Below are 22,641 nucleotides of genomic sequence, written 5' to 3' on the forward strand. Positions count from 1 at the left end.
GATTAACATCTAGAAATAGAAAACGCAGCCACGTATAGTGGATCACAGTTTTCTAACACTCTCAACACAAATGCGCATCTCTCCTTCTGAACTGACCCATTGCTGGTAGGCATAAAAGCTCTATTGAAAAAAAAAGTTTTTCATGTATAGTTTGGTTTTATTTTTTCCCAAAGAAATGTGACCAGCAATATCTCATTTATCTGTGTAACAGATCTGTTAGGTAATTGGACAAGAGAGATGAAAGGAGAAGAAAAAATAAAGGAATAATACCAGTTTTGTCTTAGCAAAAAGGCAATGAAACAGAGAGATGTCTTGTGACATACCCAGCATGATAGTGGGAGAGCTAGACATGTAATTGATCCTCCTAACTTATTACTGATCTCTGCTCCCAGGACCCAAGATAGGAGAAAAAAGAGAAGTCTTTCCATGTCTGTCCAAAGTGGATATGTTTTCTCTTATATCTTCTCAACCCAAATTTATAATTCTCATCATGACTCCCTTAAGGTCTGCAGTGTAAGAAATAGGAAAGGGTAGGAGGAAAGAGTAGGTGCTCTATGAATATTTGTTGAATGGCTAAATTAATTGGTAAGAGAAGAGGGGACAAGAGAAAAGGCTTTGTTATGTATATATATGTGTATTCACATGTACACACACAAGTAATTCCTAATGATTTGGGTCTGTGTGAAGAAAAGGAGTTTAGCTGATAACATAAAAATAATGATAGTTTATTGAATTATAATATGGAATTGAATGTAGGATTTTATCTCCATTTCTCTGGACTCTGTGTTTTTACTCTCAATGACTGCTCAACTACCAGGTAGGTTTTATTTATGTCAAAGTATCTTTTCTTCAAAATTGTAAAGAAACTATATCTGTCAAGTACAACTTTATTGATATATCAGATTTAAATATGTAACTTATGTTTTCCCAGTCCAGTCCAAGCATATGGTAAAATCAAAATGACAGTAACAAACAGTCATTTGACTTGGCCTTTAGAATTTCTTAATCCTGTCCCTCTAGGTGTAGGAAGGCCACAAAGAATGTTCTTCTATGTGTTTTCAAATGTGATGCTGTGTCTACAGCACTGCATCTGACATTTCTTCCCTTTTTGCTCCTGACATGGGGTCTGTGAGTGCTGGGCCCTCACGCTGTTAATTTCTGTGTGCTTCCTTGTGTCAGTATCTCTGTAATTCTTCCCCACTTCACTCCCAACTCTTCCAACACTTGTCCTCTGGCACTTTTTCCTCACATTTCTGATGCACAGTCAGTGTGATTTGCTCTTTCTTTTCCTACTGAAATACAGTGGCTTTTATCTGTGTGTCTGGACATCACATTTATATAACAACCTGCTATGACATGATGTGCCAAGATACTGTTCTTGAGAAATTAACTCTGCCTTGTTTCCTACCCATCAGGAAAGAATGAGGAGCTATGGAAGATAATGTGAACTGGCTGCCAGAAAGCCATTCCCAAACCTCTTTTGCATTTATGCTTCCCCATATATAGACTGAAGAGCAGAATTCTTGCTTTTCCACCTTTTCTTGCAGCTAGAGATGGCCCTGGAAACCAGTTCTGACCCATGGGACATAACTGGGGCCCGCTGGTCAGGAGACAGGGTTCCAAGAAAGATTCTGTTTTCAGAGAGAGAGAGAGAGAGAGAGAGAGAGAGAGAGAGGGAAAGGAAGGAAGGAAGGAAGGAAGGAAGGAAGGAAGGAAGGAAGGAAGGAAGGAAGGAAGGAAGGGAGAAAATAGATGAGACTGGTGTTGCTTTTTCCCTTTTACCCCCTTCTTTCTCTCTTGAATGCAGAATTGATGGCTAGCTATTCAATGCCATCTCATAATCATTAGGAAAAAGTTCAGGGAAACCACAGATACATCAATACTGACATCACTGAGTTGGAGAACCAAGATCAGCACTTAAATTCCTATTAAGTGAGAAAAATAAATCTGTATTTGTTTGAGTAACTATAGGTTTATTATTTACAGGTGAGTGAAATCTATTACACAGGTACTTCCTTACCATCACACCATAGTGTCCTTTACAAAGAGAAACCAGAGCTTTGTAAGTTGAAGGCTAGGATTTATTGGTCACTATGGAAGAGCTAAGATGTTTTTACTTTTTAATGTAGGCTAATAGGAAAATGGAGATGAATTATTTAAGAGAAGGGAGGGATCCAATCTAGGGAAAGAGGCTGGAAAAGATGAGAAACTATTAGATTCTATAATTAGTGGGGACTTAGGTGGCTCCTACGCAGTGTCTCTGAGGGGTAAGACCTCAGATAGGTGTTTCTTGTGTCACCAAGTGTGTAACACTGAGAGCAGAGGTAGGGTCCTTTGTAGCTGAGTCTGTGGTCAGTAGAGAAGGTCACTGTAAAGGGTATCCAATGCAGCAATTCTCAGAGATAACTAAGGGGCAATTGAAAATAGTATCATGTAGTAGTACAAGGAACAAGTGTATCTCTATGTAGACTAAGGACAGGTCTCTTGTTTACCCATAGGGTCTGATAGTTTTGAACCATCTAATTGTAGAAGAAGAGATGGCAATAATGCCCGACATTGGACTTTTTGAGTACCCTAGTAAATAGGGGATTAAACTAGATTTAATTTTTTAACCTATGTTTTTATATTTTTAAAGTGAGTTTCTTGTAGACAGTATATTCTTGGGTATTGTTTCTTATCCAGTTTTTGTTTTATTCAAACAATTTAATCATTCAATTGCTGTGTTTAGAACCTCTACATTTAATGTAATTATTGATATGATCAGATTAAAACCTACCATCTTCCCACTTTTCCTGTGCCCACTCAGAGCCTGTGGTTCTCCATGCAGCCCACATCCATTGAGACCCGCGTCACACCAGAGAGCAGACGTGCGCAGAGCCACAGTAGCCAGGCTTACTCAGACTCAGGTTGCTGCTTCTGGCACTGCTTCTACCCACTCAGGTATATTCAAATCAAACAACTGATGTAACAGACCTGTAAGCAATCACACCTACAATATCTCAACTACCCCAAGTCCAATGAATGCCACCATGAGGGCAAGTGGTGGTGCTCTGTAGTCAACAGGCAGTCTCTTTGTGGTCTTGTTCTCTCTTCTGCATCTCTACTGTTAAAAGACTTGGGCTGAGAGCCACCTATACTTCATCTTCTAAAGCCAATACAGTCTTCATGGAGAATCACTATGGTTTTGGGCTTCAACAGTGCTTGAGTAAATTGGCACGGGACCCCCTTGGCAGCCAGCAACCCAGATCCTTCTGCTACCTCCTATTGGTGAAAAGGGTCTCCTAGCAGTGGCAGAGCCCTCAGCTTCCCCAAGGTCCCATCACCACTCCAGCACTGGGGAGCCGCCTGTACCCAGTCACCCATCGTGAAGACCATGTCCACCTTGTAGGTGCACCGAAACTACCACCAGGACGCAGAGGCCACCAACGACTGCCAGATCAACTTGGAGCTCTATGCTTCCTACCACTACCTGTCCACATCTTACTACTTTGACCTCGATGATGTGGCTTTGAAGAACGTTGCCAAATATTTTCTTCACCAATCTCACGAGGAGACAGAACATGTTGGAAAACCAATGAAGCTGCAGAACCAATGAGGTAGCCGGATCTTCCTTCAAGATATCAAGAAACCAGTGCTGACTGAAAGAATGGGCTGAAGGCAAAAGGGTGTGCATTACACTTGGAAAAAAGTGTGAATTGTGTCACTACTGGACTTTCACAAACTGGCCACTGAAAAACATGACTTTCATTTGTGTGACATCATTGAGACTCACTACCTGGATGAGTGGATGAAATCCATCAAAGAATTTGGTGACCATATAATTAACTTACACAGGTTGGAGGCCCCTGGACCTGGCATGGCAGAGGATCTCTTTGACAAGTACACTCTAGCAGACAGCGAGGAGAGCTAAGCCTTAGGCTGCTTTCCCACAGCCATAGGAGTGACTGTCCTGGTCACCAAAGCAGTGCATGCATGTGGGAGTTAACCTTTACCTTTTCTGTAACTTGTACCAAATCATCCACTTATATCTTTCATTTGTACCCTTCCTTCAAATAAAGTAATTGGATACAAAAACAAAAACAAACAAACAAACAAAAAATCCCAATCCAAATGGTGTCTAAACTTCCAGGGCATTAAGGGAAAAAATAGGTCTTAATTGAATGTGCTAGTTTCACACCTAACTTTATTGACACAGAAAATGTTGAGGATCTCAAATTTGATGGGTTTGAAGTACACGTGCAGGGTTTGACTGGATGATGAATGTCAATATTAAATCTGCTGGACTTTCATGTACCAGGTGAAGTACACATTCAAAATTGAGATGTTTTCCTTAAATATGGCCTAAGAAGTATGGACCTATAAAAGTCTACCTTGAAAATGAATAAATTTTATCTTGTTTAAGAGATAAAGGATGGAATTTGGGACAAAATCAGTTTTCATTTGGTTCATTAAAGTTATAAGGCTACAAAACAGGATTAAAACCAAAAAGCTATGGTTTTATTCATATGTACATTAGAAGGAGCTTCCAGGAGTTCCAGAACATCCTCGATGTATTGTTTCACAGAACTAATTTAATGTTGATATAACTCTAGATAAAGTTTTATATTGTTAACCTATCACTGTTGTCTTGGGAACTGAACTCTTTCCTCTGTGGCTTTGGATTTGACATAGCATTTGGCATTTTGGGTAGTAATTGATATGTGCCATGGTAATGATGGACTGGAATCTACCCCAATCCAAGCTTAATGAGTAAATTTTGATTACATTCAACAGGATCACCAGATTCATTTAGCTAAACTAATTCCAAAGAACAGAAATACAATAACCTCAACTAATTTCAAATGCTTTTTATTTCTGCATGTTGAATATTTTTTTATTTTTTAATGTCATTTAGTTTTATTGATTACATCATTACAGATGTCCCAGTTCTTTCCTCTTTGTCCCCCTCTACCCAGAGCCCCCCACTCCCTCTGGCAATCTCGCTTCCTTTGTTCATGTTCTTGGGTCATGCATATAAGTTCTTTGGCAATTCTATTTCCTATCCTTGCTCTTAACATCCCTCCACTTATTCTGTAACTACCAATTTGTACTTCATAAACCCTTCACCTTTTCCCCCATTTCCCCAGACCACCCTCCCAACTGGCCAGCATCCCAATGTTCTCCATATTTATGATTCTGTTACTGTTCTGCTTGTTTGTTGTTTAGGTTCAGTTGTTGATAGTTACATATTTATTGCCATTTTAATGTTCATAGTTTTGATCTTCTTTTTCTTATATAAGTCCCTTTAACATTTCATATAGCAATGTTTGGGTGATGATGAACTCCTTTAGCTTTACCTTGTCTGTGATCATTTTATATGCTCTTCAATTCTAAATGATAGTCTTGCTAGATAGAGTAATCTAGGTTGTAGGTCCTTGCTTTTCATCTCTTTGAAGACTTCTTGCCAATCCCTTCTAGCTAATCTGCAAAGTTTCTTTTGAGAAATCAGCTGACAGACTTACGGGAACTCCTTTATAGGTAAACTATCTGCTTTTCTTTCACTGCTTTAAGATTCTCTCTTTATCTTTAACCTTTGGCATTTTAATTATGATGTGTCTGTGAGTGTCCTCTTTGCATCCATCTTGTTTGGGACTCTCTGTGCTTACTGGACTTGCATGTCTATTTCCCTCACCAAATTAGGGAAGTTTTCTTTCATTATTTTTTCAAATAAATTTCCAATGTCTTGCTCTTTCTCTTCCCCTTTGGGCACCCCTATGATACAAATGTTGGAATGCTGGACGTTGTTCCAGAAGTTCCTTACACTATCCTCAATTTTTTGGATTCTCTTTTCGTCTTGCTGAAGTGATTGGATATCTTTTTTCTTCCCCATGTTCTAAATCATTGATTTGATTCTCAGCTTCATTCACTCTGTTGTTGATTCCCTGTAAATTGTTCCTTATTTTAATTAATGTCTCCTTCATTTCTGACTGGATCATTTTATGCTGTTGCAGTACCCACTGAGTTCTTTAAGCATCCTTATAACCAGTGTTTTGAACTTTGCATCTGATAGATTGCTTATCTCCATTTTGTCTCATTCTTTTTCTGGAGTTTTGTTCTGTTCTTTCATTTGGGCCATATTTCTTTGTCTCCTCATTTTGGCAGGCTCCTTGTGTTTGTTTCTATGTATTAGGTAGAGCTGCTTTGACTCCCTATCTTGGTAGTATGGCCTAATGTAGTAGGTGTCCTGTGTCCAGTGGCACAGCCTACTCTATCCCCCAAGCTGAGTACATGAGGAGTGCCCTCCACATAGGCTGAGTATTCCCTCCTTTTGTAATAGAATCTTGATTGCTGTCAGCAGGTCAATGGGAGGGATGTACCAAGGCCAGACAGTTGGTAGGACTGACTGTGACCACTGGCCATCAACTCCCTCCCTCCATGGCTTGTGGAGGTGGTTGGGTGGTGATGCTCTGACATGCTGTAACTATCAATTGGGTGTGCAGCCACTGGGTTTTCCCAGGTGGTTCAGGCCAAGGTCAGCTACCACCTTCTGTCTGGTGCGCATTGGTGTAAGCTACAAAGCAATCTGTAGACTGCTGCTGCTAGTGCTGGGTCTGGGGCCACTCAGCAAGAGGCCTGGGGGCTTGGTTCACCTGTTGCTTCTTTGAGTGGATTTCAGAAAGTCTGAAGCCTGGCCTAGCCCTGCCATTGATACAGAGAAGCCAGTGTTACCAGATTGGGTGCGTCCATAAGTTGGATGGTGCAGAGCCTTAAGTAATTGTCAAGGCAGGGCTATGTGAGGTAGGTTGATGGAGACTCAGATATCGTTTCACCACATTGGAGCTCTCTGTGGGAGAGGACTCAGAAAAGGGACAACAGCTGCTGTCAGCAGCTCTATCCTAGAGGAAGCTGCCCCCCAGCTCTTGTCTTGATGCCAGACCCTTCAGTTCCTCCCCGTATGCCACTGGCTCCCTTCAAGGTGCTGCCCCAGTGCTGGAACCCAGAGGGAGTGAGTCTGAATAAGTCCACGTGCAGGGCCCTGCAAGAGGAGCTGCCTGAGAATCCCATAGTTTCTTCAGCTGACCCAACCCCTACTGGTTTTTACAGCCAGAAATTATGAGGACTCATCTTCCTGGCGCTAGAACCCTGGGCTGGATGGTCTGGTGTGGAGCTGGGATCCCTTGCTCCTGAGATATCCTTCTATTTTATATCCATCACATGTGGGTTTGGAATGAGCCTATTCTGTGTCTCTGTGTCTCTGTGTCTCTGCCCCTCCCACTCACCTGGGTGAATGTGGTTTCTTTAATTCCTTAGTTGTCAGACTTCCATACACCTCAATTTGCTGATGGTTCTGAATAATAGTTGTTCTGTAGTTTAGCTGTAATTTTGCTGTGGTTGTTTGTGCAAGGAAGCAAGCCATGTTTGCCTATGATTTCATCTTGACCAGAAAGCAAGAGTAATCTCTGAACACTTTTTACAAGTTGAAGAATGATTGGTTTTTAAGGTAAAATTGACAAATTTTATCATTGAAAAGGCAAATATATGAAAGAGCCAAAACTATAAATTAGGTATTTGGGGTATAAAGACTGGAAGCTTACATTGAATTCAGAAAAACTTTTGTACTCTTTCTGTACATACTTAAAAAAAAAACTATGGATCAAAATAGGTACACTTGGAACACTTTCTATCATTGGTCAACATCTTTAGATAGTTAGAGCCTGATCTAAAGCCTAATGTGGACTTGATTCTGGAAAGTGAATCTTTTCACAACTGCCTCAATGAACAGAAACATTTTGAAAAATACACTCCTTAACGTTTTTTGTTCTCATGGTCACATACTGATACTTAAATGTTCCAGTATCTAATAAGGCCACAGTAGTCTTAATAACCAAAGTCATTTTTTTCCATCTTTAGAAACCTACCCAGGAACACCATACCCTTTTGTTTCATACCTAAATGCTACCCACCTATTTTGGATTGTATATTTTGTTTGTGTACTTATGCTTTGATTCATAGGATTTCTAATGTTATAGAATTGATTTACATTTAACACAAACTGTAAATAAAAAGAAATGGCTGAAAGTACAAAATAACAAAAAATTTACCATCTTGTAGTGATTTCATTTGTTCCATCTTTTTCTGCCTTCTTTTTAATTATTTAAATATTTTTTTATTCCATTTTATTTCTACTACTGGCTTACAATTTATATCTCATTTTTCAGAATGTTAGTGCTTACCCTAGGGTTTAAAACATACATCTTTAATTCATCACAGCCCACCTTCAATAACATTCCAGTATTTCACATACTGCTGAGGACCTTAAGCAGAATATTTCCAACTCTACCCTTCTATCTTTTATGTTGCAGTTATCATACAATATACTTTTAATATGCTATAAAAGCAAAATATAGTGATGCTACTGATTTTTGTTCTAGATAATCAGTTATATTTTAAAGCAGTCAAAAATAAGGAAAAAAACAGTGTTATATGTATCTTAATTTATACTAAAGGTCTTAATTTCTTTTTGTAGATCCAAGTACAGTATCCTTTTTTCTAAATTTAATGAAAATATTATCCTAAAATTATATAAGGAAAACCATTACAACATCCAAGAGACTATTTGTTGAGGCCCACAGAAGATCAGAATTGATATTGAAGATTCTGTTTTTCAGTATGATTTAATTAAATGGCTTAATGCATAGTTGGCCACTTTTACTCTTTGTGAGAACTTTTTTTGTGTTTTCACACTTGTATATATAATCTTGACATACACACACACACACACACACACATCAAAACTTAGGACTCTTTTAGACTGTATGTCATCATTATTAACAATGACAGTATAAAATGATTCACAACATGTATTTTGACTGTATTGATTAGATCTTAATTTGTGGCTTATGTTTATGTTCATACCAAACTCCATAAAAATAGCTTATGTATTAAACTAAGTCAGTTAAACAGGGAAGAAAAATTTTATGAGCCCTGGGAGCCTAGGATCTACTGTTAGATATTTAACAAATGCAAAATTTCGTTATTATTTTCAAATTTATGGCACCGTTTTTTGAACAGCTACCAAAAATACAATATGAAAAAAATTCAATGGTGCTTCTAAAGGAGACCCAAAGTATATCATAATCAGGCTCTATTCCTTAATTCTGTGGCAGGTGACAAGTTCATTTCTTTGGGATATATTTGAAGTAGAAAGTAAAGAGTTCTTTACAGACATTATTTATAATATTATAATATTTGCAAATGTATAATTCACTTTCTTTGGCATTATTTATTTGTTTTTCTCTTGCTTTTGTATGCCTCCATATAACTACTCAGTTTTACTTCAAAGGTAATATGTATCAGAAAAGATATATTTATAACTTTTCTGTTATATAGAAAAGTTATATTAAAAAATTATATATTTTTAAATATCCATGTCCTAAATTAATGACCTGGTAAGGAGCCAAAATTTAAGTGAATTTCTTTTTTGTTGTTGTTATTTCCATTTTTGGGGATGTGTATCAATGAGACCAAAGTCATATATAGTTCTCATAAGTCCATGTTCCAAGTTTTACTTCCTGAGTCTAGTCATCAGTTTTTATCAATCTTACTTGAAAAATGCATTAGTTCAGGCTGCTATAACAGAGTACCATAGGTTGGGTGACTTTCAAACAATAGAAATTTATTGTTTGAATAAATTTCTCACAGTTCTGGAGGCTGGGAGTCTAAAATCAGGATACTAGCTTGGTTGAGTTCTGGAAAGAGCCTTCTTCTGGGTTGCAGATGGTTGCCTTCTCCTTGTGTCCTCACATGGAAGAGAGCAGAGAGTGGAGAAAGAAAGCAAGTTCTTTTTGACTCTTGTAAGGGCACTAATCCCATTAGGAGGACCCTGCTCTCATGGGCCTCATCTAATTCTAATCACCTCTCAAAGGTTCTACCACCTAATACCATCATCTCAGGGAGTTAGGTTTCAATATATGAATTTTGGCAGGGACAAAACCATTCAGTCCACAGCAACAACAACAACAACAAAACAACTGAAAACCTACAATTAGGAGCTCAGGAGGCAAGTAACTTGTTTCTGTATAACAAAGATGAACAGTGCCATAACACTGTCCAAAGAAAAGCTACGACCTACTCAAACAAGAGGACTACATGTCCACTCTAACCTGGTGCACAGGGGAATTTCTGATTGGTTCTTTTCATCTCACATTGGGAAGGGATACACCTCCTGTACTACAGGGTGTCCAAATGAGGAGGCTTACTACTATGTGAGAATGCTACAAGGCAAGTGACCACAGGCAAGGAGCAGGCAGGGGGAGGACAGGGTAAAATGGGTGGTTAGTGGCAAATAGCTCAGTATTCAGTCTGGTTTGATAGACTGAAAGTGTCCTCTTTTCTCATCTTCTCAAACCTAGTTTCTACACTCTTTTCCTTGCCTTCTCTAGCCAGAGTCTAATGTAGGCCCCAGGAGATAAAGTTTATACAGCCTCCTTCTTTGACCTTTTATTTCTACTCACAAAGTGGTTGAGTGGTTAACCATGACTTCTGCTCACTCATGGTTATCATTGTGCTTTGGGGAAGAGAAATGGTGTCCTCCTAAAACCAGTGACAGAATGGAGGAGAGAGGGAGAAGACTCAGAAAGCAACACATTAATTCCTGGAGGTATTACCCTGCCGTGCTCATATGCAACCCTCAGGACCACATACAATCCACATGCACTGTGATTATATATATGTAATCACAAACATATGTAATCCTCATGTCTGGATGTTTATTTTCCCTCTCTGTTGCTTCTTCTACCTTCCTCTTAACACACATAAGTCTGTTAGTTTAAAAAAACAATAACAGCAAATTTCTCTTGACTTTGCATCCCTTTTCAGTTACTATCTTATTTCTTCCCTTTAGTGCCAAGTCTCTTGAAATAATGTCTACACCAGTGGCTTTCAAACTGGGGTGCAGCTACCCCTAGAAGTGTACCAGGACTTAAAAAGGACTGTAGTTGAAGAGTAGGTATGTAGATCACACATAATGAATCTACTCCAACTTTTTCATCTTCCTAAAACCATGGGTTTCCTCTTACAAATCATACCAGGAAAGCTCTGGAGTCTCAATCTCATTGTCATAAGCCACCAGGTAGTCCAAGTTTCAGTAAATCCATCAAGTTAGCTACTAGAGGCACCTATAGTTGCAAGAGCTAACACATTAAATCTGGAATCTCTAGTAAATCCACCTGTATCAATTCATTTGGCCCATTTTTATATTCTGTGCTCCTTAGCCAAATACCTTTACAATCCATTTTTGTACATACCCCCCCAGTTTCTGGAAATATATAGTCACAAAATCTTACAATTCTTTTGGTGTGTAATCTGTTACCTTCTATAGTTGTTTTGGCCCTTTGAAGCATTATGAGATTTGACCATAGTTATGGGTCTAGTAAAAACAGAAGGCGAGTGAGATGGGTCTTGACAAAAAAGAACATTCCCTTGCAAGGCATATGCCTAAAGTAAATTGGTAACAGGAAAGCTAGTAACCTCAGGTACAAGACAGAAATTTACTCCTACTGGGAAAGGAGACTTTGAGTGTCTCAGGAGTCTCAGATTTTCAGTTTTATCTGGGTTCAAATAGATCTTCTCATCTCAAGTTTCAGGGGGACATAATGCCCCAATCAGTGCCCTAATTTTCCTTGAGATACCTAGTCAGGATGTGAATTCAGCTAATGTTGTAAATCTGCAACCCACTGAATTAAGTTTTGTGATTGATTTGCAACAACACTGACTCTGAACCTACAAGATATGAGATTATTTTAAGGGTGTCATAATTTGTGGTTCCAAGGACATTATTTTAACTGAGGTGCAGGACCTGAGATTCTTATTGTTTTTCTGTCTGCTCTCCAATACACTCAGAAGAGTCTGTAATGGTCAAGTACAGCAGCTGTATGCATTCCCACAACAATTATTTAATTGGCATTTAATTAATTAGAGGTTATAACTTAATTGTAATGCTCCATTTCCCAGGTTACTAGCATCTCCTTTTCCTTGGGATCCTAGCTTCAGTTCCTGGTTACTAGCATCTCATTTACCATTGGCAAGAGGCCCAATACTCACCCACTGCTCAAAATCCATCTTTCTAAGCCTGTCTCCTCAGACCACTCCACATATGAATTCTATTTCTGTCAGAGTTTAGTCAGGAGACTGAAATCATAGCAGCAACTGGAATATAAAAATTTTTAAATAAATAATTGTTAAATATTTCTCCCAGCCAAGATGGAGAAATAGTAGATACACTTTGCCTCCTTGCACAACTAAAAGAAGGGCAACAACAAATTAAAAATGATAATAATAACCAGAGCAGCCAGAAAATCAAACTGTATGGGAGTCTGACAATGAAAGAGTTAAAGAAGAAACATTTGTCCAGTCCAGTAGAGGGGCAGAGACAGGCATCCAGGGCAGAGAGGACCTGTGGCAAGGTGGTGGCTGGAGAACCAGGCAGGTGAGGTGGCAGCTGGTAGACTGGGTGGCCCTACATCTGAGGGCAGATAAACTGGTAGGAACAACTGGGGATTGAGACAGACCACATAACCAGGGTTCCAGTGCAGAGGAAATAAAGCCTCAAAACCTCTGGCAGTAAAAACCTGTGGGGGTTGAGGCAGTGAGAGAAATTCCCAACCTCACAGAAGAGTTCATGGGAGAGACCCACAGGGTCCTAGAACATACACAATCCTACCTACCCAGGAATCAGCACCCAGAAGGACCCAATTTGCTTGTGGGCAGTGGAGGAAGTGACTAAAAGCTACTCAAGAGCCGAGCAAGTGGCATTGTTCCTTTTCAGACCCCTACCCCACAGATAGTGCCATAATACAGTGACATGGGTTGCCCCGTCCTGGAAAACACCTAAGACTCTGCACCTTATTAGGTAACATGTACACCAAGACAAAAAAAAATATGGCCCAAATGAAAGAACAGATCAAAGCTCCAAAAATAGAAGTAAATGATGAAGAGATAGCCAACCTATCAGATGCACACTGATAATCAGGATGCTCGCAGAAATGGTTGAGTATGGTCACAAAATAGAGGAAGAAGTGAAGGCTTTGCAAAGTAAAATAGAGAAAAATGTACAAGGAACCAACAGTGAAAGGAAGGAAACCAGGACTCAAATCAATGATTTGGAAAGAAGGAAGAAATAAACATTCAAGCAGAACAGGATGAAGAAACACAAATTTCAAAAAATAAGGAGAGGCTTAGGAACCTCTGGGACAACTTTAAATGTTCCAACATCTGAATCATAGGGGTGCCAGAAGGATAAGAAAAGGAGCAAGAAATTGAAACTTATTTGAGCAAGTAATGAAGGAGAACTTCTCCAACCTGGTGAAGGAAATAGACCTCCAGGAAGTCCAGGAAGCGCAAAGAATTTCAAAGAAATTGAACCCAAGGAGGAATACATGAAGAGATATCATAATCACGTTAGCCAAGATTAAAGATAAGCAGAGAATCTTAAAAGCAGCAAGAGAAAAGGAGACAGTTACCTACAAAGGAGTTCCATCAGACTGTCAGCTGATTTCTCAAAAGAAACCTTACAGGCAAGAAGGGGCTGGAAAGAAGTATTCCAAATCATGAGAATCAAGGACCTCCATCCAAGATTGCTCTATCTAGCAAAGCTTTCATTTAGAATGGAAAGGCAGATGAAGTGCTTCCCAGAAAAGGTGAAACTAAAGGAATTCATCATCACCAAGCCCTTATTATATGAAATGTTAAAGGGACTTATCTAAGAAAAAGAAGATAATAAAAATACGAACAGTAAAATGACAACGAACCCACAAATATCAACAACTGAACCTAAAAAAGAAACAAACAAACAAACAAACAAACTAAGCAAACAACCAGAACAGGAATAGAACCACAGAAATGGATATCACACAGAGGGTTATCAGTGGGGAGGGGGTGGGGGGGGGAATGGAGGAAAGGTACAGGGAATAAGAAGCATAAATGGTAGGTACAAAATAGACAGGAGAAGGTTAAGATTAGTGTAGGAAATGGAGAAGCCAGAGACCTTATATGTGTAACCCATGAACATAAACTAAGGTGGAAGAATGCTGGTGGGAGGGGGGTATAGGGTGGTGGGGAATAAAGGGGAGAAAAAAATGGGACAACTGTAGTAGCATAATCAATAAAATATATTTTAAAAAGAAGAAGTGTTAAATAATAAAAGGTAGTTAACTATTAAAAAGGATAAATGAGAACTCCAAAGCATCCGTAAGTAGCAAGTACAAAAAAAAGAAACTATCAACTATAGACTAAGGAAAAGTGAACAATGGAGGAACAAGGAATTTAGCAGAACAGGTCAGACTTCTTCAAAGAGGGCCTGGCTACCACAGAAATACATGCCTGCCCATGGTAAATAAGCTTTTCAGGAGATCTGCACTAAAGCTGGTCTGCAGAAGTGGCTCAAAATTTCCAGAATAGATGGTTGGAGAAAAACTGGTCTATAGAAACAGGATAAAGAAAGGTGGATTTGGAGCTGAGAGACATTAAATTGATAACTGGCACTTTTAAAGATGAATCTAAAAGTTTTATGGATTTACTCCTCTTTCATGGTTTGCTACAGAATAAGCTGTAGTGATTTTGTCATCTTTTGATATCACATCATCTGAAACTTAAAAATTCAGATCGACCAGTACACATGACAAAATAATCCCACATTGCAGTCCTTGTTATTCTTTTCCTTAAGAAAAAAACAGAGTTATATCATGAACACTGGGGCCTAGAGAGCAAGTGCATCCACCTTAAAGAGAAAAAAAGATTGTATATCTAAAATATGCATGGGGAAACAGCATTTAAAATCAGTGTTGCTGTCCTCCATTTATTTGACATTCCTCCTTTCAAAAGGTGGAGCCTAGTTTCCTTCAGGTCTAACGTAGGTTGGACCTGATCTTTTTAAAAGGAGAATATGATGGAAGTGATAATGTATGACTTCCTGCAAAGTCACAGAAGGCATTGCCACTTCTACCGTGCTCTTGGGATCCTTCACTCTGTGGGAGTGACAGTCAGTAGGACACCTGTCAGTGGAGCGGTCCACGGGAGAAGAGCTGAGGTCTCCAGCCACCAGCACACATTTGCTAACCATGAGGGTGAGTAACGTTGGGAGCAGGTCCTCCAGTACCCATCAGGCCTTCAGATGGCTGCAGCCTCTGATTTCATCTTGACTGCAACCTTGTGACAGACCCTAAGCCAGAACAACACTGAATTCCTAACCCACAGAAACTGTAATGATAATAAATATTTATTGTTATTTTGAGCCACTAACTTTTGGGGTAATTTGGTATACAGCAATATAAAACTTATACTACTTAGTATTGTGGTGCCATAAGAACGTTTTACTCTGCAAGTTAGCTTACCATATAGGTGTGAGAATTGATCACAAATCTACCTATCACCCAAAGTATGAAACGTAATGTGACCAAAACACATTCCTACAGCTCCAGTCTCCCTCCTGTTCTAAATTGCCCAGGGTATCATTTTGTGATGTTTTGTTGTGTATAGTTTAAACATTTACTTCCATAGTAAGGGCAAAAGTCATTTCATTCTAAATTGAACTACTTTTCAGTTTCATGATTATTTAGGCAAAATGCTTTTTTTTTGTGATTGAAAAGAGACTTTGGTTTACATCAGTTTTCATTTCATATTTCGGACTGCTCTCAAATGTGGGACATAGTAACCACTGCAGCAATTAGGATGTGAGGTAAATGCTTGGTTCTTTCTATTTCCTCCCACTCCCCAAGATGGCACATGGCATTTAAGGAAGCTTATTACATCTCAGCCTTAAGCCCTGGACATTGTTTCTGGGACTTTGTTGATGTGAAGTGGGAGAGGAATGGGAGTCTCTGGAGAAAAACAGAAAAGAAGGGAAGAAAGTGGTGTCTGTTCTTCAGAGAATGAAGTTTCAGGGTTTGTCTATAGGGTCATCTGGTTCTAAAGTAATAGCTCAGCATTATCAAATGCCTGAACACTGGCTCTTTTCTTTGCTCGAGATCCTGAATGTCACCAGCCCAGAGCCCCCTGGATTTGCTCACTTTGGCTCCATTATTTTCTGAGAGGTTTCTTTTCTCTCCTAAGTTTACCCTAGGCCAAAATTATATGCCACAAACCATATTGACCCTTAGCTACTTGGATTCAAGTCTTCATCACTATCTCCTGCCTATACTGGTCATTTTATATATATATATATATATATATATATATATATATATAAATATATATATATATATAATGTATATTATATATATATATAATGTATATTATATATATATATAATGTATATTATATATATATATATGGTGTGTGTGTGTGTGTGTGTGTATGTATATACTTGATTTGTATTCCAAGCTTTAAAATTTTCATTTTCAAGAGCAGTACTAAGTAAGCCTGTTTTGAAAGCCTGCCTTAGACTAACAAACACACAGGAAGAATTAGGATTGGAGTTAACCAGTTATTCTGGAGTCAGAATATGTTGGCTGCACTACACAAGTGTGGGCACAGTGTGTGTTAGGAGCCAGAGAATATATTCTGAAAAGTTGGAGGCTTGGGTGACTGAGCAACAGGAAAGTATCTGTCTATGTCTGGTTCATTTCCATTTACTAAGGTAGTAACACAGAGAAAAGTGTGTCCAAGTATTAGAGAACGTGGAAGAAGCCAACCCCTGCTCACAGAGTCTTCACCCCCATCAACAGTCTTTCTTGTTATCTCTTTTTGCCTTGCCTCAAGTGGACAGCCACTCCAATTACAATCCTGAGGGTTCAGAATGGGGCACTGCCCTCCAGAAGGGTCAGGAAAGGGAGTCCAAAGGCGGGAACTCTGATGTGGAGGTGAGCTATAGGTCTGTGGTTCTTGTTTCTAGCAACCAGTTTCTAGTTCCTGCTTATATTCTAGTTTTCCTGAGCCACAGAAGAGACTATTCATGCACAAACACATTAGAGATGACCAGACTATTTATCTTGAAGTTTGCGAAGAGTCTAGGTGAGAATTCACAACAATGGAAAAGAGCTATGTTGGTGCTGGACTGTTTTCCACTTGCAGCCGTGGGGACCTGGGGTAGAAGAGAAAAAAAATCTTGTTGTGTATTACAAAACATTTATCTTCTATCTCCAGTTCCTGTGGTCACAGCAACTTTGTCATCTCCTAACTGATAGCTGCTGCCTTTCCCATAACCAATAAGGCCTGTCTTCCTTGGGCTGTAGCCACCTTGGCTGTTGTTGCCATTGGATTTGCCACAAGGAGATATCACATCACCACCGGTCACCAGGCTACAACCCTCTTAACTCTCCTGACTCAGTAGCCATGGAGTCTGTTGTGACCACATCTGCTACCACCTCAGCTGTCATTTTCTCAGCCACCATCTTCTCCATCATCATCTACCCAGCAGCAACCATAGCCCCTGTCACCTGCTGACCTATTGTCAGCCTACATGGTCATCCCCACAGCCTTCACAGTCCATTGTTTGTTTGTTTTTCCTGTATAATAGAAGAGTAGAATTACTTCTAAGTCCCTTTTCCAAGAGAAAGATTAACCTGTTCAAATTCAAGGATTTTTCTTGTATTGGTTGATTACATTTCTACATAGGGAATAGATTATTCAATAAAAGTAAATTATATACTGAAAACTGTTAGGTTACAAACAATGTGACTTGGAATAATAATTCTGATAAAAATTATCTATATTGCAAAGTCAAGTTCTCTATTAGATTCTTCTGTAACAGAATTTGAAGCAGCCTGTGCAAAGGTGGAAGTATGGATCTGCAAACATCAGGCTGCCAGAGACTCAGTCTTGGTAAATGGTGCTTCTTCACTAAACCCTTTCAAGCAGTAAGAGAGGCTGAGCAACTCCTTTGGGCCCAGGCCTAGTCATCACTAAGAAGAATGATCTTTTGCCTTAAGTGTTAAAGACTTAATCTTAGAAGAATATTAATCTTAGAAGAGTAATTTCTAAAACTCAGTTGAAGAAAAAAGAAGGAAACAAAATAGCTAATTGAAAAAGCATTTGAGCACTTGAGCATTTGAGGTCTTGCTCCCTGGCATATGCTATCTGTTCAGCTCAAATAAACTCTTATAAAAATTCTTTAAAAAAAACCCTCAAACCCTTAAAACCTTGATGTAGAGATAGAACATGTCAATGGATGGACCTCAAAATTAATTACTTGAGTAACTGTTTCTTTGAGCAGCCTCCTCTGTATATTTGTATACTTAAAAAAAAAAGTCCTAGCCCTGGCTAGGCAGCTCAGTTGATTAGAGCATTGTCCCCATACACCAATGTTATAGGTTCAATCCCCATTCAGGACACGTAACACACACAAGAATCAACCAATGAATGCATAAATAAGCAGAACAACAAATCAATGTCTCCCTTCCCTACTTCTCTCTCTCTCCCTCTCTAAAAATAAATTAATTAAAAAAAATTTTTTTAATTTCTTTGTCTGGGGCTAGCCAGTTTCACAAGAAAAAATCCTACAATTTCTAGTCTAAAGGGTATAACCTAAATTTGTCTCTCAGAACTGTGGGAGATCCCACTAATTATTATTATGACTTCAATGTGATACCCCTCCCCTTAACCTGCTCACTCCCACTTTCAGCTATGCCTAATGTTCCAGAGTTTAAAGCCTTGCTAGTCCAATTTCTCCAGAGTAAACTTTGTTCCAGTTTTCTGCAGAGGTGAGGAAAGGGTCCTATGACAGGGATGGGGACCTGGGTGTACTAACTGTTCCTTTCAACTAAACCTCCTGTTATCAGCTGAACCCTATACCCCTGCCTTCAAAGGTTGCTGAGGATTCAGACTACATGCCTGAATCTTTCTGAAACTCAGTGGTAGGAACTATCTCACTTCTTGTTACCTTCTCCCTGTAGGTACTTAGGTTATTTTAGTGAATTTTATGGAGGAAAGAGAGAAGATTTTTCCTTTGTTCAGTCTATCATATGTAACCAAAATCCCTGTTAATTTCTTTATTGCATCTCACTTTTTAAAATTTATCTTCCATCTATCAAATATTAATTTTGGTGTGTGCAAGGAGGTGAGGATATAAGTTGAATCTCATTCTGTACTAGAGCTAGCCAAAGATCCATGTTTCATTGAACATCCTCTTATTTGTAACTCGTAATGGAGTAAAATATATATTGCCTTCAGAAATTGAAAATGGTATCACAAAATTTGTAACATTTTCTCTGGGTCTTAAATGATCAGGCAAGTAGAAGTGTGTTAAGGAAAGTTATTGAGGCATAGGAAGTGATGTGTGGGAACTGCGTAGAGATATAAAAATAGGTGGGAAGTGAAAAGCGAGGCTGATAAGAAGACACTGAGACAGATCTTAAAGGGCATTTTATACCATATTTAAATATTGAACTTTATATATAGAAATACCAAGTCATAATATAAGATAAGCCTACCATTTTAAGAGATATACACACAAACCATCTTGCTAACAATTAATTAAGTGGCCTCATGGCAGTCCTCTTTTCACTTATATCTGACAGGTAATTTCTCCAGGTTTTCATCTCCCAGGCATACTTCTTTACGATTCCATCCATGCCTTGTGCCTCTACCATTTTATTTCTTTCTGCATCTGAATGTAACAACACGGAAGAGTTACTCATCTCAAGTATGCTAAATAGGCTCTTCATACATCTTTGCATAACTGGGAATTGGTACACATGGACGAAGCAGACCCAAAAGAACTCAGGAGAAAGAAAAAGCCCAGGGCCACTTGACAGTCAGCTGAGTTTCAGGTGTACCAGTCAGCCACTGCGCAAATAAAGCAGCAGAGTGTGGAAGCCTTACAGGTTTGGTGTATTTGAAAACAATCTCTGCCCAGATAACTGGCTGACTACTAAGTTATGCAGATACAAAAGTAACCCTAAGAAGTTAGGCTGAAAGAAACAAAGATACAATTAAATTCTCAGCAGACACATCAGCAGCTGCAATCTGTGGGGAAGACAAATCCTACAGTTCAAGTGCAGGAGAGCTAACCCCTCCCAAAACCCCTAAAAACTTGTAGTTGCTATAACATATTAGGTATAATATCCAGCTTTCTAAAAATTATGAAATATGCAAAGAAAGTGTAACACATACTTAGAAGAAATAAACAATCAGTAGAAACTGACTTTTAGTGAGCCCAGATGTTGGCTTTATCAGGAAAAGACTGCAAAGCACCTATTATAAATAAGTTCAAATAATTAAAAGAAATAGTAAGATGATTTAATAACTTGAGGATATTAATGGAAAATAGAAACCACACATACATACACAAACACAAAGATTTAGAGCTGAAAAATACAATGTCACTAGATAGGCTCAACAACAAATTAGAGACGGCAGAAGGAGGTATTTGGTGAAGTCAAAATGGAGCAATAGAAATTATTTAATCAGAAAAACAGAGTGAGGAAAAAATAAACAGAGCCTCAAAGACTTATCAGACAATATAACATTAAACATATAATAGAAATCCCAGAAAGAAAGGAGAGGTAGGATAGGGCAGAAAACCATATTCAAAGATATAATGGTCCCAAACTTCTCAAATTTTATGAAAAACATAAATCTACTAATCAAAAAAAGCTTGAAAAATCCTAAGCAGGATAGACATAAAGATAACCACGCCTACACAAAGATAAACCCTAAAAGGAGGAAAAAAATACATAAATACTTCTCTTTGTCTAAGCATAGATATCTTTGTGACACACTTTAAATTCAAAGATTCAAATAGGTTGAAGGAAAAGAATGGGGAAAGACGCACAGTACGAACAGAAACTATGGTAGCAGGTCTAGATGTATCAAGCAAAGCAAACTTTAAAAATATATTTCTTGAGACCAAGAGGAACATTTGATAATGATAGAGGGTCAATACATTAGGAAGATTTAACTATTGTAAGTGGATAATACCTAAAAACAGTACCAAATGCATGAAGCTAAAACTGACAGATGGAAAGGAGAAACAGACAATTCAACAGTTAGAGCTGTAGATTTCAGTACTCTTCTTACAGTAATTGATGGAACAACTAGACAGAAAATCTTTACTAATATATGATGTATATTTATATTTACTAATATAAGATATATATGTACATCTTTACTAACATATATGTGTGTGTGTTTATATGACATGAACATAAACCCAGCCATAATAACTCTCTTGAGACAAACTAACCAAGCAGGAAGAAAGGGATTTGAGCAAAAGTAGGATTTCCATGGGCCACAGCCATAAAGTGGACTACATATGAAGGCCTAAAGATCAGAAGATAATCCTAACAAATCAGGGAGGGAATTTTTTTTTTTTACTTAGAAAAGCAGAGATAAAAAGCTGAACCCAAATCAGGGGCTGTAAATAGAAAATCAGTAGAGACCGTAGAGACCCAAGCTAGAGCTGACCATCAAAGGGCCGATCCTAGAGAATAGACCCAGAAGCAAGTTCCAGGAGGAACAAAAAATCCTTTCTGAGATTTCACTAGAGATGATTTGTTCTGAGGTAACGTTGGGCCAGAAATCTGAGGAGCTCAGTCTAGCCTTCACCCTATCGGGCCAGACAGTGTGGAGGCCAGGAAAATGAACCAGAGCTGGATAAACTCCACTCACAATGCCAATCCAACCAGACGACAGCTGGACCGCCATGAGATTAGGATAAAAAATCTGGGTTTTGTAAATTTATCCATTTGTCTGCTCTCATATTTGCTTTCTTTTCCTTTAGTTTTTTTTTTTGTTTGTTTTTGTTTTTTTAAAAATTCCAACCAAGTCCCAGCTGAACCAAAAGGAAAGCTGATTTCCCACACGTAAATCAAGATAAATAATGGAAATGCTCCAGAGGCCATGGTGGTAGAGCCAGGGAGTCAGTGACAAAGTAGAATGGAGAAGAGCTCTGAATAGCAGGCACACCAATACCTTCTTGCCTTGGGATTTTTATCTTTCCTTTGTGGTCTTTCTTGAAGCTTGGACTTGCACAGTGACCTTGGGAGGAGGTGAAAGAGGCCTTGTGACTTCTCATTGTCAGGGCAGAAGAACAAATAAAGGATTGTCTTTGTGGAATTGTGGAATGTTTATTATTCTAAAGAAAAGCATTTGTCTTCTCTCACAGGGAAATCCTGTCAGCTTATCTTAGGCCAACCCCTAAAATAAGTAGTTTTCAGTGCCTTCGTTTATTTTTTCTAGCTTTATGGAGATATAATTGACATATAGCATTTTGTAAGTTTAAGGTATACAATGTGATGATTTGACATATGTATGTTTATATTGCAAATGATTATTACAATAAGGTTAGTTCCTTCAATATAAGAGAAAACCATAAGCATAGGAACATGAGGTGACCTGTCTGTGGGTACCCATCTGGGACCAGTGGCTAAGTTCAAAAGCAACCTCTACAGATGCTCAGTTTGTTAACATAACGATGAAATTAAACCCTCCTACTTGAGCTCAAACACAGTTCTTGCCCCGTCCTTGCCCCCTTCTCCCTTCCCTGAGAGGGGGAATTTTGGAGGCTATGGCCTTTGAGTAGAGTATCAGGGTTCAACTCAAGATGGGAAATGGAACTCTTTGACAAATATTGCTGTGAACTTCTAGTGTGTTTAAGAGCTTTGAGGTAGCCATAAAAAGTTGTGTAACCCAACTTGCCTTCCAGCTTACTCTGTCCTGCTGACAGAG

At 38.7% G+C, this 22,641-nt stretch overlaps 1 long non-coding RNA gene across 1 annotated transcript; it reads left to right on the forward strand.

The window, feature by feature from the left end:
• Window positions 1–3,422: 3,422 nt before the first annotated feature.
• LOC118501206 lies at window positions 3,423–22,347 on the forward strand. The gene is made up of 3 exons (XR_004903825.1): window positions 3,423–3,517; window positions 8,635–8,639; window positions 22,337–22,347. It is a non-coding gene; the product is annotated as an uncharacterized LOC118501206 (long non-coding RNA).
• The last annotated feature ends 294 nt before the right edge of the window (window positions 22,348–22,641 follow it).

Source organism: Phyllostomus discolor, chromosome 6 (genome assembly GCF_004126475.2).
Source record: "Phyllostomus discolor isolate MPI-MPIP mPhyDis1 chromosome 6, mPhyDis1.pri.v3, whole genome shotgun sequence".
In the NCBI taxonomy this organism is placed as follows: Eukaryota; Metazoa; Chordata; class Mammalia; order Chiroptera; family Phyllostomidae; genus Phyllostomus; species Phyllostomus discolor.